Source organism: Bison bison, unplaced genomic scaffold (genome assembly GCF_000754665.1).
Source record: "Bison bison bison isolate TAMUID 2011002044 unplaced genomic scaffold, Bison_UMD1.0 scf7180017864487, whole genome shotgun sequence".
Classification (NCBI taxonomy): domain Eukaryota; kingdom Metazoa; phylum Chordata; class Mammalia; order Artiodactyla; family Bovidae; genus Bison; species Bison bison.
Window position 1 is genome coordinate 9,470,280 of NW_011495047.1, and position 14,449 is coordinate 9,484,728.

Below are 14,449 nucleotides of genomic sequence, written 5' to 3' on the forward strand. Positions count from 1 at the left end.
GTTCCCGCACTGTGGGTGAGCAGGTTCTGTGTGCCTGGGGCCCAGCCAGGTAGGGGTGGGGTGGCTGGGGTGGGGTGCTGGAGGCAGGCCTTGATATCAATGCCTGGTTCCCATAAGGATAGGGGAGAAAGCCAGTGTCCATGGGAACCTGGACTCTGGCGGGAGGAGACAGGGGCCTGAGTGTCAGGGCGCCTGAGCTCAGTCACAAGCAGCTGTGAATCCTTTCCCTTCCTCCTCTGCGCCTCCGTTTCCCTGTCTCTGTGTGGCGAGGTGGTCCTGAAGGTCTCTTCGGACTTGGAAGCTCCAGGATAAGAAACCACCAAGTTCTAGTGGCAGCTGAGAGACACGGAGGGTCCACTTGAATCAAAGCTGTCCCTTTCCCAAAGGGAAATGCAGGCCTCAAAATTCCCAGTGGAAACTTGGGCTGCCTGCTGTGGTACTGAGGGGGCCCCTCCAAGAGCCCCCTCCTCCGTTCACTCCCACCCCTCTGCCTCTTTCCACACACTCCCTCCTCTGCCAAGCCAGCTCCAGCCCTGGGCACCCCTGTCCTCAGCAAAGAGCTGCTGACTGACCACCTGCAGGAGCCAAGAGGCGCTCTGGGAAGGAGACCATCCGGTTTCAACGGCCAGCTGGGTGACCTTGGGCCAGTCACTGGTTGCTTTTTTTTCCTTCAAATGGACATGTAAGGAGAGGGAACAAGATCTTTCTAGGATTCCCTAAAATTGATTCGGTCATGGCCCACCCAGCCTTCCCTGAACCCTGCCCTGCCGCAAGCTGGGGGCAGCGCAGAGTCATCCCCTGTGCTCCAGGATTTCTCCCTGGGGTGCTGGTCCTACCATTGGGCAGGTCCTGGTTTCTGGTCTCTCAGGGCTCCCCTGGGGCGCCAGGGCACCTGAGAGCCTCTGGCCAGTTAAGGAAGGAAGGAAGGAAGCAGGGTCTAAGCCGCAACCGCCTCTTCCGCTCTGGGGGCATCTGCGGGGCCGCTGGGGGCTCTCCCACCTCCCCTGAGGCTCCTGGCCCTTCGAAGGACGCGGGCTCGCAGCACGGACCGGCTTGGAACGCGCCGGGCCTGCCTCTGTCCCCTCCCTGGCCGGAAGTGACGAGTTCCACCCACCTTGGGGCCAAAGGGAGGACCCAAAGGTTAGGGTGCTTTCTGGGGGGGAGGGGAAAAGGAACAGGGAGCCCCACACGCGGAGAAACCTTTTGTGCCTTTTCCGCGGGCCCATATGGTGTACGGAGTATTAATTACCGTAGCTTTTTAATTAACAATCGCTTAATCTGAGCGATTGCCATGACACCCTATGCCTCGCCGCGAACCCGCGCCGCCCGCCCTGCCAACTCATCAATTAATTTTTATTGACGTTTTCTTCCCCAAACAGGCACAATACCAGGGTTTTCCAATTAACACCTCCGCGATCTCTAATTAGTGCAATTAACAGACTGATGGATGCCCGGAGTTTACCCGCAAGGGAGGGAGGGAGCGAGGGAAGGGGCGGGGCAGCCCCCAGCGCGCTCTCGCTAGGGGCTAGGGGCCGCGCATCCGGCAGGGCGCACACGCGCACACGTGCATTCACGAAGCCGGAGAAGGGGCGCACCCCCAGCTCTCAGGGGGAGCCCGGCTGGTGGGGGCGTGACCACAGGTAACCTGTACCCAGAGCACTGGTGGTGATTTGAGTTGAAATAGCAGACACCGGGGTCCAGCCCTTGGGAAACCTAGAATCTCGTCAGGGGGGGCAGTTGAAAGCCTGAGACTAGACTAGACTAGAAGCTGGCTTCTAGCCCTACCTCTGTCACCAATTTGCAGTTTAACTTGGGGCAAGTTCTTCCCTTTTCTTCTCCGTAGGATGATGGGGGAAATTGGACTAGATGTAGCTATCTGTTTACAATGTATATAACGCTATCAACTTCCAAGAAAGACTGGGAAGCCGACTGCAATAAAAGACAGACAAAGCTACTTAAAATATAATACCATGGGGTAGTACAAGGGAGAATAAATGGGCCAAGACCTTAAGCCAGAGGATCTCAAACTTCGGTGCATCAGAATCGCCTTGGGGGGCTTGTTAAAATACAGATTACTGGGCCCCCAGCCTGGAGCTTCTGATTTTAGGCCTGGAATGCCCTGAGAATTCATTTCTTAAAAGTTCCTAGGTGATGCTGATTCGGCCTGTCCAAGGCAACAGCAGGGCTCCAGCAACAAGCACTGTCTTCAGTTATGAGCTTCCTGGTGGCCAAAACGAGGTGATCTACCTCCAAGAGCGTTTGTTCATTCAACATGGCCAGTTAAGCCAAGCACTGAGTGAGGCCCTATCTACAGGATACTAAAACTCGGTCCTGGCCCCCAACTGGCTTACAAAATTCAAACAAGCCAGCGTAGGTGTCCTGGGTGTTTTGAGGGCAACTGGTAATAATGGAGGTACAACTTCACCTCCCTTTTTTCCTGGGTAAATTTGGCATTTGTCTTTTTGAAAGTTTAGCCAGTAGTGTGAAGTTTTGGCCACAAAGTCATTCTTCTCTTTCTGATGCTGCCCAGGAGAATATTTCACCAGCAACGACCCTTCATCCATTCACTGGTTCAACAAATATTTAAGCACCTACCCACGTGCCAGCCTGTGTTTGTGCAGACCTGAGTAGGCCTTGCACTCCGGGAGCTATGTCCCCACAAGGTGAGGCAGACGATAAATAAGGACACATGTAGATAAGCTCAAATAAAACAAATTCTATAAATATGAGTACAAGGAACAAATAAAAGACTCAATTTATATGGAGGAGCAAAGAAGGCTTCTTTTTAAGAACTGGCATCTATACTTAGAAATGAAGAATAAGCAGGTATCGGTCAGGCAAAGTGTACACTGAATGTAGGGGGAACAGCAATCTGCAAAAGGCCTGACTTCACAAGAGCAGTCACTGGTTTCTGAAGACTTCCTTCAGAGCAAAGAGTCTTTGAAATGGATGCAATTCTGGATTATATAAAAAGACATGGGACATCCCTGGCAGTCCAGTGGTTCAGACTTCACCTTCCAAAACAGGGAGAGCAGGTTCAATCCTTGGTTGGGGAACTAAGATCCCACATGCCTCATGGCCAAAAAATCAGAACATAAAACAGAAACAATGTTCTAATAAATTCAATAAAAGACTTTATAAATAGTCCACATGGCGGTGGGGGGACTTTCAAAGATAGGTTCTCATAAGGTGCAATTTAGAGGAAAAAAAAGCCACACATAAGCAGGTACCATATGGAACAGAGCATGGGGCTGCCTTTTATTTCCTCCCTTCTCTTTTTCCTCCTCCTCCTCTAGCTGTCCTGCTATCAGATCCCACTTGTGTCAAGGGATGTAAAGCAGAGGGCTCTTCACAACGAGCGCTGGCATTTCAAGCACCTGAAGGATACTTCCCAATCTGTCATCCCAAGGCCTGGGGATCCCCTTGCCCATCCAGCTCAGGCCCCGAAGGCCCACTGGCTTCGGGCCACCAGGTGAGAGGAGGGCTCCTGCAGGAGCCCTGGGGGCCTCGGCCTTTCCTCCCAGCCCCTCATTGGACCTCCTACCTGCTGACCCTGCTCTGGTCTCTTATTAGCTCTGTAATTAGAACATGAGCAGTGAGGTCACCATCTGAGCCTTGGTTTCTTTATTTGTCATGTGAAGCTAATACAGTAACCCTTCCTCACAGGGCTGCCGCGGTATCGCTGCCTGAAGGTATGCAGAGAAGGCTACTTACTACCGTTGTGGGGACCCAGCAAGACCAGATGCCATCCCCTCATCCCGGCCCTGACGCTGGGGCCCCACCCATTCCAGGCTCGTCCATTTTCACTCTCTTCAGCACTTGAGGAAAGTGAGATAGAACCCAAGGGTTAGAATGTCTCTGTAGCTCCCAATAGGCTCCCCAAAGCAAGGTAGGGTGATGCGAGCCCCATGACCGCTTGGCACTCTGATCAGCCTGGGCAGTGTCTCTCCTCAGGCTGAGGGGGCCATCAGAGCTCCAGAAAAAAAGCTCAGTCCCTCTCCAGGGCCCTCCCTGGACTGTGGGACGCTCTTGTGTGGGTCAGAGTCTGGTGCCCTGGGCTCCCTGCTAAGATTCTCGCTTCAGCCTAAGAATCTCCCTGAACGGCACACTGGGAACTATCTGGTGTCCAAGTTCGGGGATCATTCGAGGCCTCTTCTTAGCACAAAACCTCCAAGCCCAAGGAGCTAGTGCACATGCCAGGCTAAGGACGTGCCTCTTAGAAGTCTGTAGCCGCCTCTGATTTGGAAGGTGAGCCGCCATCCCGGGGTTCTCTGTTCTAGGTTCTCCTCCAAGTTTCAAATAACTTTATCTTCTAATCATAAAAGTAGGACATCTTGGCAGAAGCATGTGAAGAGGAAATAAATGAATAGTACCTGTAAGTCTACCAGCTGGAGAGCTAGACTTTGGGGCCCCACCCCTTTCAGTCTCGTCCATTTTCTTTCTCGTTGGGCATATAAACTTCTTTTTTTTTTTTTGCATATAAACTTCTAAAACGTGAGCTTGGGTTCATAATCTGTACATGGTTTGAATTTTTGTTTTCCCACTCACCACTTACTATCATAACCATTTCCACATGACATCAAATATTTTAATCAGCACTTTTTAGTTGTCACAGAGTTGTGTGAATGACGCTGGCCACAGAGGGTAGTGGCATTTGGGCACACAGAAGTGAATAAAACACAGCCCTTGCTGGGCGGGAGGGCGGTTATAGCTTGGTGGAGAGAGACAGACACAGGCAAACACAAGCATTAAAAAATATCCATATTATGCTCTGTGTGCTAAGTAGCTTCAGTCATGTCCAACTCTTTGCAACCCTATGGACTGTAGCCCACCAGGCTCTACTGTCCATGGGATTCTCCAGGCAAAGAATACTGCAGTGGATTGCCATGCCTTCCTCCAAGGAATCTTCCTGACCCAGGGATTGAACTCCTGTCTCTTATATCTCCTGTATTGGCAGGCGGGTTCTTTACCACTGGTGCCACCTGGGAAGCCCCCACCTGGGCTCTACCCCGGATCAATTTAATTGGATTCTCTGGGAAGTCAGATCTACGCATGGAGAATTTTAACAGCATTCTAAATTTCCGGTACAGCCAGGGTTGAAAACTGACTACACAACACACAACTTTACCAGTGTTACGTTCAGGAGATACTGGAGAAGGGGGCTGGCTATGGATGCCTCGAGGGAGTAAGATGCTCCGGGAAGGTTTCCTGTAGGAGGTGACTTCTGAGCTGAGTCTTCAGTAAGTGAAGCCTGGGCACACAATTTGTGAATATATTTTAGTAACAACTATTCCACTCACAGAGGCCTTGAAAGTTCTTTCCCATGTCCTGTCACACACAGGCACTCACTGTGACGTTTGAAGGAACCACACTTTGAGGAAGTTTAGTGATGTTTCAAGGTTTCTCGGCTGCTAGGAGGTTGAGCCAAACTGAAACCCTACAGCTCCCAAACCAGAGCTCTTCCCTGGAATTCCATCTCAAGGTGGCAAAGCCTGGAGGGCGGTCACTGGAATTTCCCAGGAATCCGAACCTTGCCTCGCCACCATCACCATGCCCCTGCCCCAGCACACTTTTCACTGGCTCCCGCCCCAAAATGCTTCCACCAGGCCCTAGCAAGGTGGCCTCCCTCAACACTTCTTTCGAGTACCGTGACCAAAAGAAAGAATTAACAATGAGAAAAAGAAAAAAAGAGAACCAAAGAGCCCACTCCATCTCGTTAAGAAAGTAAACATAAGAGCCATCTAAGTGTCTAATTAAGCTTCTAATTAGTCCCTGCTTGTTACTAATGCAAATTAGATTACTCCGCTTAACTACAGCATGTCCACAACACCCTTGTTAATTGCGGCCTTTTGAAATTAAATTACTCCCTAATTAGCATATCAAAGCCATTGATTCGGAGCTGGGAAAGATGAGGGCAAGAGGAGCCGAATGCCAAGTTTGGTTAATCAGAGATGGCTAATTAAATAGTGCCGTCTTTCGTGGGGGGCCTGCTGGTTAAGGGGTGGGGTACTCACCCAGGGCCTGAGAGGCCATCTGGAGCCTGGTTCTGGTAGTGCCCTTGGCACCAGGGGGCTCCCGTGGGCACAGGAAGGGCTCCTGCCAGCCTGGGACAGACCAGTGGTCTGGCCTTCTCTGGGCCCTGGTCCCTCTCTTTGTCTCCCCTGATGATATCTAGCAGTGGCATTTACAGAAATCTTGGGTACCAACTCAGAGGCATCCAAAAAACACATCCATATTCAAATGTGCAAGATACAGGATCCTTCCACATCTTTCTCCCTGTTCCAGGATGACTTCCGGAAAGGTTACTGCAGCCCAGTGCTTCTCTAGTCCCCACCTGTGGTTCCATTCTTGGAAGAAAGTATCCTCTCCCCCACCAAAAAGTACATTAAGTTTCTGTTGGGGATGGCAGGTAAGAGGGTGATGACTTTCATAGAGGGGTTCACCTGGGAACGGATGGGCTAACTTCAGCTTAGAACAGACCCCTCAAGACGTAAGACCCTAAAATTCCCTCCGTGGTAGAAAGAAGGGGGGGAAATTCATCTACCACCATCAGTTCTTAAGCAGCTGTGCGAGAATTAGATGTGGGTCAGGGTGTCCTTAAAGGTCTTTTCTGAGCTTGTACAGACCTTGCAAAGCCTCTCGGACACCCGTCCTGCCTAGCTCTTCCTAGAATACTTAAGTGAAAGTGAAGTCGCTCAGTCGTGTCCGACTCTTTGCGACCCCACAGACTGTAGCCTACCAGGTTCCTCCGTCCAAGGGATTTTCCAGGCAAGAATACTGGAGTGGGTTGCCATTTCAGCAAAATCTCCATGACAAAGTTGCTCCCCAAGGGGGCCAAGTGGGACTGGGAGGGTACTCAACCCCAGCCTATCTTTACCCCACAGAAATACAGGCTCCATGTTTGATAGTGTTTGGGTTTTTCAAAAGAAGCCAAGCAGAGATATTTATGTGAAATTTACCACTGTAATAAACCTTGTGAGAGCCAACAAAGGGGTGAAGTTAGCCCAGCTGTGATCTCAGTCCTACGGCCAGCATTCTAGAGGGGCAAGTTCCAGTCAACTGTGTGACCCTGGACAAGTTAATCACCTCTCTGGGCCAGGGGACCTCACTTGTTAAGCAAGAACAAGGAGAGGAGGTATGTGAAATGGCAAATCACAGTCCCTCAGTCAGGGTCCGGTGACCACCTCGTTCCACTCTGTACCTGCCATAATCCCTTCCCAGACTTAGGATGTCTTCTAGAACCTTCCTCCTCCATCTTCCGTGCAGAAGGCAGAGTCTGACCTTCTAGGTCTCTTTGGCAGGAGGCACACACCTGTGCCCTATGCTGTACATTTAACAGATCAGCCCTGGTGGGGGCAACAGATCTTAAATGCCTCATCTAAAAAGGACAGAACTTTCACAAGAATAAACTCCTGGTGACTGACAGTCCCTAGCCTGGTCGATCAATGTCTCCTCTGCCAACTAGGATGTTTATCTGTGTGTATATGATTCTGTCCCCAGATCTTCCTAGCCTGATCCTCCTCTTCGAGTTTCTCACCAGCAGACCTCGAAGCACACAGAATCAAGGTCATGGCCAAATTTCTAAAGGGTTTGGTTTTGCTGATGAATGCAGGGATCAAACCGGGCCCAGGGGAGAGGAAGACTGCCCCCTCCCCTACCAGCTCAGAAGGGTGAATCTCAGGTAGTGTCCAGTCCATGGGTAACCATCCAAGCCAAACTGGGCTAAAGGCCCATATCAGTGGTTTTATTTTAGAAAATAAATTTCAAAGCAGGAAAATAGAAACGGGGAAGGGGTGAGGCTGTCCTGGTGTGAGGGGGAGGGCAGAGCGGCAGCACACAAGGGCCAAGCTGCAGCCCTCCTCGCTGAGCTCTCTCTCCCAAGGAGATTCAATTAATTGATAACAAGAGGCATCAAATTAATTTCTGGAGGATGTGAGATTCTGATGAAGGGAAATCTTCGTAGATGGGGATCGGGAGGGAGGGGGCACGCAGTGGCCCCTCTAATCAGGCTCCGCTGCCTAATTGGGGGGGAGGAGACTTTTCTGGGCCGCAGGGTCGCTGCCCCGCGCTCCACAGCGCCCCTGTCGGGCAGGACCCGCGGAGGCGGTGGAACAAAGGGGACCAGTCTCCTCTCTCACCCAACTCCCAATCCCTTCATTCCACAGCTGCAAAAAAGTGGAGAGCAGGGAAAGGGGAGTGTGGGTGCTCCCTCCCCAGCAGTACAGTCAGGAAAACCGGGGCTCAGAGAGGGAGCATCATGGTCCATGGTCAAGGTTGCAGAGGGAATGAACAAGCGGGTAGTGGCGCTTACCCGAGCCGCTCACCAGGGAGTCTCAGACCCACGCAACCCAGACCGGCCCCAAGCTCAAGGAGGTCAGCACAAGGCGTGGGAGACCGTCCCTGTAGCTGAAAGACCTGAGGCCACCCGGCCCCTCTTCCAGAGTTCCCTGGACCTCTCAAAAGCCCCCAGCATCTTTTCGGAGAGGGCCGAAGACACTCGGCGCGCACGTCCCAGCGCTCAGGTCTCAGAGATCAAGGAGCTGCCGGCACCTCGCACTGATGCGCTTGCGGAGGCTCCGGGAAACACTGGCCGGGCGAGCAATCCTGAACGACTGCGCTCAGCCGGGGCGCGAGAACCTGGAGCTCGGCCTCTCCTGGGAACCCTGGAGGCTTCCGAAGGGAAAGATTCCCCCAAGTGGACAGACTACGCTCCCTCAACATCCGACCTTCGCAAGCGCCTGCGACTCTGACCCGGCCCGGAGACGACCCGAACTGGAGATGCGGAAGCCTGGAGAAGCACTGCGCCCAAGCACAAGCGGCAGCCGCCCCTCCCTCGGTCTCCTGTAAATCCCGAGTCCCCATCCCTCCCCCAAATGCTCCCCAGCAGCGTGCCCTTTTCTTTCAAGGCGCATACACTCTGCCCAAAGAACCCCCTGAAGGAGAGAGGGGAGGAAGTATATGCTACCCTCTTTTGGACCAACTTCCTTCGGCCTGGGTCTCCTGGAAGCCTGGGCTCCAGAGCTGGGAAACCGAATCTAACGGAGTCTGCCCGCTGGCCGCCGGAATGAAGAAACAGAAGCCCCTTCACCAGCCCACTAGGCCGGTTTCCCTCCACACAGCTCAGCCCTCCTGCAGGCTCAGCCGCTAGGACGAGGCATCTTGTCCAGGCTGGGGAGTATGGAAACCAGAGCCTGCCCCCCACCACCAGCACCTGTGGGAAAGATCCTCACTGGGGGACTTGCTCCATTTCTGATTTTCCAAGTTGCAAGAGAGCCACCTCTGCTAAAACCTCTTTGCGGAGAGACTCTGGCAGCTCAGCGGTGGAAGGCCACCGCACACAGTGATGGCTCCACAAGGTTTGTGGAATCCCGGTCTCCAATCCCCAACCCACCCTTCCCTCCAGTCACCATCATCTGTCTCTCCTTCGCTGCCCAAGGAAATTCTGGGTAACTTCCACCCACTGACCCTGCCTATCTTGAACAAATGCAGGGGGGTCACTAGTCTAGACACCCTACTCTGTAACCGTCTGAGAAAAACCCACCGTCTCATCCCCACTCCTTCCCATCTGCACTTGTGGCCCAGGTAGGTATGGTCAGAAACTCCCAGTGGGAGAGAAAAAACCCTTTCCCCACACCCTGCACCACCAATGACCCCACCCAGCTTCTGGTCCCAGCTTGGGAGGCTCCAGTTGGGCAGAGGATGGGGCCTGGGGAGGTAGGCAGGGCTTCTGGGCCCAGGCGAACAGGCTGCAGGGGACAAGGATCAAAGGAAGGAAGACCACCAGCCTGGCCGAGGCCAGAATGGCTCACTCCTTGAGGCACTAGCAGCTTTGACTCTCTAGTCCAGCACACTGTGGCCTTGTCCAAATGGGTATCTTTTGTGCTGGGAGCTCTTGGTTTCTAGGTCAGGCAGGCATGCTCTGAGTCCAGGCTCCTCCCAGGACCCACCTGAATGCTACTTCACAAGCCAACTGTATCTGCAAGCCTGGGTATGGGGGGTGTTGGAATAGAGGGTTCCTGTGCCCCCCAACAGGGCAGCACTGGCCGTGGGTGAAGGTATGCATTTCCATGGAGAATCCAGGAAGGCAACACTGAAAAAGACAGTGACTTCACCCTCAAGGGAAGGAGCTTTTTGCTTCTCCACGGTGATCCATCCAGAGGTGGGTCCCAGATTGATTTGAGACTGCCAGCCAAATCTATCTTCCATAAGACTGTGTGAGCCAGGGTTCCAAACCATAGAAGTCTCCCTTTTTTAGAGAAAGATGGTACCATTTTTCCTCCTCTGTGTTCTAGGGTATTATCCCTCCCACTTTTGTGTCCATGAGCACCTTAGGATGCTGGGGGGAGGTGGACCTTCCAGGGTCTTGTGCAGCTGAGAGATCCCAAGTCCTGAGCCCAGATCCTCCCTTAAAAGGAAGACAGGAAGGGGAAATCCAGCCTTCTCGCTGGAGGACTGAGGGGCACCCAGGCCTGAGCCCATGAAAGAGGGAGGGGAAGTGGCAGGCCCTCCCATCCTCTCCTTTCTCCCTTCCCCATAGCAGAGACTCAAGCCCTACCAGTTACACTGGTGGGAGTTCTAGGAGCCCCACCACTAACTAACTATGTGACCTCAGACAAGCTGTTTCTTCTCTCTAGGCTTTATTTTCCTAACCCTTAAAATGGAGATTAATTTCGAGTCCAGCACGTGGCCTGGCGGTGCTGAGAATCTAATAAAAGCTACCCCTTGGTCAGTACTACGGTGTGCCAGGCACCGTTCTAGGTACTTTACACTTGCTCTTCCATCCCACTGGCAAACATGCTCTCAACTGCTATCACTGACCTACTTTATGTTTAAGAAAACTGCGGTTCGAAGAGCTTAATTAAGTTCTCCAGAGTCTCATCACCACTGGCAGGTTCCAAAGCCTTTTCCCCTGTGACCCATGTTCTGCCCTGGGAAGGCCCGAGTTCCTTGCCCTGAGTTCCAGAGTCCTGGCACCAAGTCATAGGAAGCCACTGCAGCCACTGGAGCCTCAGCATCCAGTCAAAAACAGTGCCCGTCCTGCCCTGGTCTGGGAAGCTGGGAGCTTTTGAAGGAAACTGTGCCAGAGCTCCTTGGATGGAAGAAAGTATTACTTTGCACTGCTGATGTTGCTAAGTCACTTGAGTCGTGTGCGACTTTGTTCGACCCCATAGATGGCAGCCCACCAGGCTCCTGTCTCTGGGATTCTCCAGGCAAGAATACACAGTTTGGGGTATTAGAAAAGCAAAGGCACTGTACCTGCTTGAGCTGGGCTGGAGGGGTTTGCATTTCAGCTGGAGAGACGGGAAAGCCACCAGGGCAGTGGGGCAGCAAAGGATTAGAGGTAGAGAAGAAGGGTGCAGCCATGCCAGGCGTGGCAGATCAGGGAAGCCTTCTCAGGGAGATGACCCTTCCCCTCCTTGCACCTCATACTTCTCTTCTGACAAAGACACCCTTGCACCACCCTCCTCTCTCTAATGTCTCATCTGCCTTTCCTACCCTGACAATGTGCAGACCCCAGCCCTCACAGCGTGGGCACTCCAATGCCCAGTCTGGGAGCTGCCCAGACAGCGTAGGGGCTCAGCAAACTCTTGGGGGATTAATTGATTAAAGGCCCCTCCCACCACTCCCCCAACTTTCCAGCCCCTAAGGAAGAGGTGTGTTTGGAGTAGGGGCCCAGCAGGATATGCACATTCCTGGCAAGAAGGGACCTACCTGCCAGCAGCCAGAAAGGAAGTTTCTGGTCAAAGGCAGAGGAAAGGGGGTGGGGTAGGGGTGTCCAGGTGTGAGAAGGGACAGAGATAGGTCCTTTTGCAAGTTGGGCCACACTAGCCCCCCACCCCACCCCCGCACTCCCCCACACTGGTGTCATGACTTTCTCTCCCCAAGGCTCAGGGGTTCACCAGCTCCCTAAGTCCTGCAAAACCTGCCCAGGACCGGGAGAGGGAAAGGAAAACCCCACCCAGCAATCTAGCCCTTAGTGCCAGAAGAAAAGGTTCCCATGGTCTCCCCCAGCGTAGAGCCAAGGTTAGGATTGGGGAGGGGTAAGGTAGTGAGGGGGGACCCAGGAGAGATTCAGATCTTACAGGAGTCCCAAGTTGGGGGGTGGGGAGCACAGCCACTGCCACCTGATGCCACTGTGCCCCACTGATGACAGTGGGAGTGACACCAGATGGGGAGCTCAGGAGACAGTCATGCTTCTGAGAGGCTCAGATCTAAGGGTGCCGGAGCGGGCAGACTGTCCAGGTGCCCACAGCACAGTCCCAGGGGCCTCCCTCCTACCTGCCAGGTGACAAAGAGCCCAGAACCCAGGCAAAACAAAGTTTCTCAAGTTAAAACAAAAACAAAACAAGCCTGCAGATTTCCCTTCCCCTGCAGCAGTTTTCTGCCAGGTTGGGCAGGGTTGGCTGAGGCAGGGGCTGTCTTGAGCTGGGTGGCTCTCCTTAAAGCAGCTGGGGCCTGGCAAGCTTATTGGGCCTTTGCCCCTTCCTCTCACCCCTGCCCCACCCACTGGCTTACTAGGAAGCTCATCAGCTTGAAATGCCCAGTGCCAGTAGCGTTCAGTCCCAGGTTCCCACAAAAAGTGAATTTCTGGGTTCAAATCCTTGGTGTCGAGGTCTCTATTACCTGCTGTGTTCTACAATGGCACTGGTCAGACTCTCCCTCGGCTACAGACTGTATACATGATCCCACAGCTCCTTCCTTCTGGGTGGGAGAAGGGGGCACCCAGGCGAGCCTCCAGCTCCAACCCTAGGTGCCTCTCAAACTGTGCTCCTCAACCCCTCAATCCTAGACCCAACACAGTTGGCTTTGGGACAGTCCAGGCACGTGCTTTAACGCCGGATGAAGATGCTCAAATTCAAGTGAAAACCCGCATTGGCCAAAATGCTCCTAGGCTTTTCTCAGCAACCACTGGGATGACAGCTTCAGACTCGGGTTTTCTCCTGGGGCACCTCACCTCCAACCCCTGCTCCGGTCTCTGAGGTCAAACAGCAGGGAGACCCGGCCCAAGGATGCAAGACACGCGGGAGATCTCCAGACGGCTTAAACCCAGGCACCGAGGGAGCGAGGAAATCAGCGGGGCGGGAGTTGGCAAGAGAAGCCGGCGATGCACACGGCTGAGCCGGGGGTTCTATATGGGCTCAGGGTCTCGGCGTTCCCATATCCTCTTCTCCCAACCAAGAGAGTCCGGGTGGGACGCCCAAGTGTTCACGAGGTCGCCCCAATTGGAGAGAAGGAATCCGCAGCCGTTAGGGCCTCTGACTCAGAATCCGCCTCCCGCGAAAGCACACGGTCCTTTGCCGGGGAGGCCAGGACCCCTGGCAGCTCAAGGCGCCCCGCTTTCTAACGCCTCGGGTTCTAGCCAGGCTCAGCTCAAGTTAGTTAGGCGTTCGTTGATGGGGAGCGCAAGGCTGGAGCGCGGCCGGGGTGACCGCCGCTCGGGGAGAAGTGTTTGCGGGGGGTCTGTCTGGGAAGATGCCACAGTTCTGGGTCTGAGGAGGGGGGTCCTACTTGGTTATCCCGGGACACTCTTCCCAGGCGACCTCCGAACCCTGCTGCCGCCTTCTCTCTTCCCCTGTATGGTGAGGCGGGGCTCTCTCCAAATGGGGCGAATAAAGATACCCACAGGGTCAGCCCCCCACCCTCCAGCACCGGCGCACAAAATCACAAGAGGCCGTTTCTAGACGCTCTCAAGTCCCCAAGAAGTTTTCCTCTCGTATGACCCAGCCGACCCAGGGATGAAGGAAAGGAGACCACTGGCCCCGGAACCTCCGAGATGCGACCCCAGCAAACCGAGTCCCCTCCTCATCCAAAGCGCGGCGAGTTGGGCTGCGGTCTCCCCCGTCCCTATTTGTCTGCCTCCGGCGCGTCTTGGGGAGTTCTAGACAGACTGGGGTTGGGGGACCCCACTTCACTACTTCCCTCCCCGGCTCAGCAAAGTCTAGGCCGGGAGGTACTCTTTGTTTTACTCGGGGAGTGGAGGGGGGTGGTGCGGTGGTCGCTCCCCCAGACACCCCATTTCCCGCGGGTAGGCCGGGAGGGGGCCGGTCCTAGATTCTTGGGGGGATGGCGGGCCTTAATAGCCTCTCCAGCCCCCCACCCCCACCCCGGCCGACCTCCGCTGCCCACCCCCCGCCGCCGCGCCGTAGACCCCACCTGTTCCCCAGGCAGCTCCCAGCCGCGGGGGCCTGAGCCGGGGGCTGGGTGTCGCGGCCCCGCGGGGTCAGGGCGCCGCAGCCGGCCCGGCTGGAACAAAGTGCGCCGGCCTGGGCCCGGTCCTCCCGGCGCCCGGCGCGTCTCCGGCGGGCAGTTTGCAAACACAAAGTGAGCCAGTGAGCGGGCGAGAGAGTGCGCGAGCGAGGGAGTTGGGCTGGTCGCCGGCCCAGCCCCCACCCGCGTCCCCGGGCTCGGCTGGCCACCTTACCTGTCCGGCCCGGCCGCTCCGTGCGGG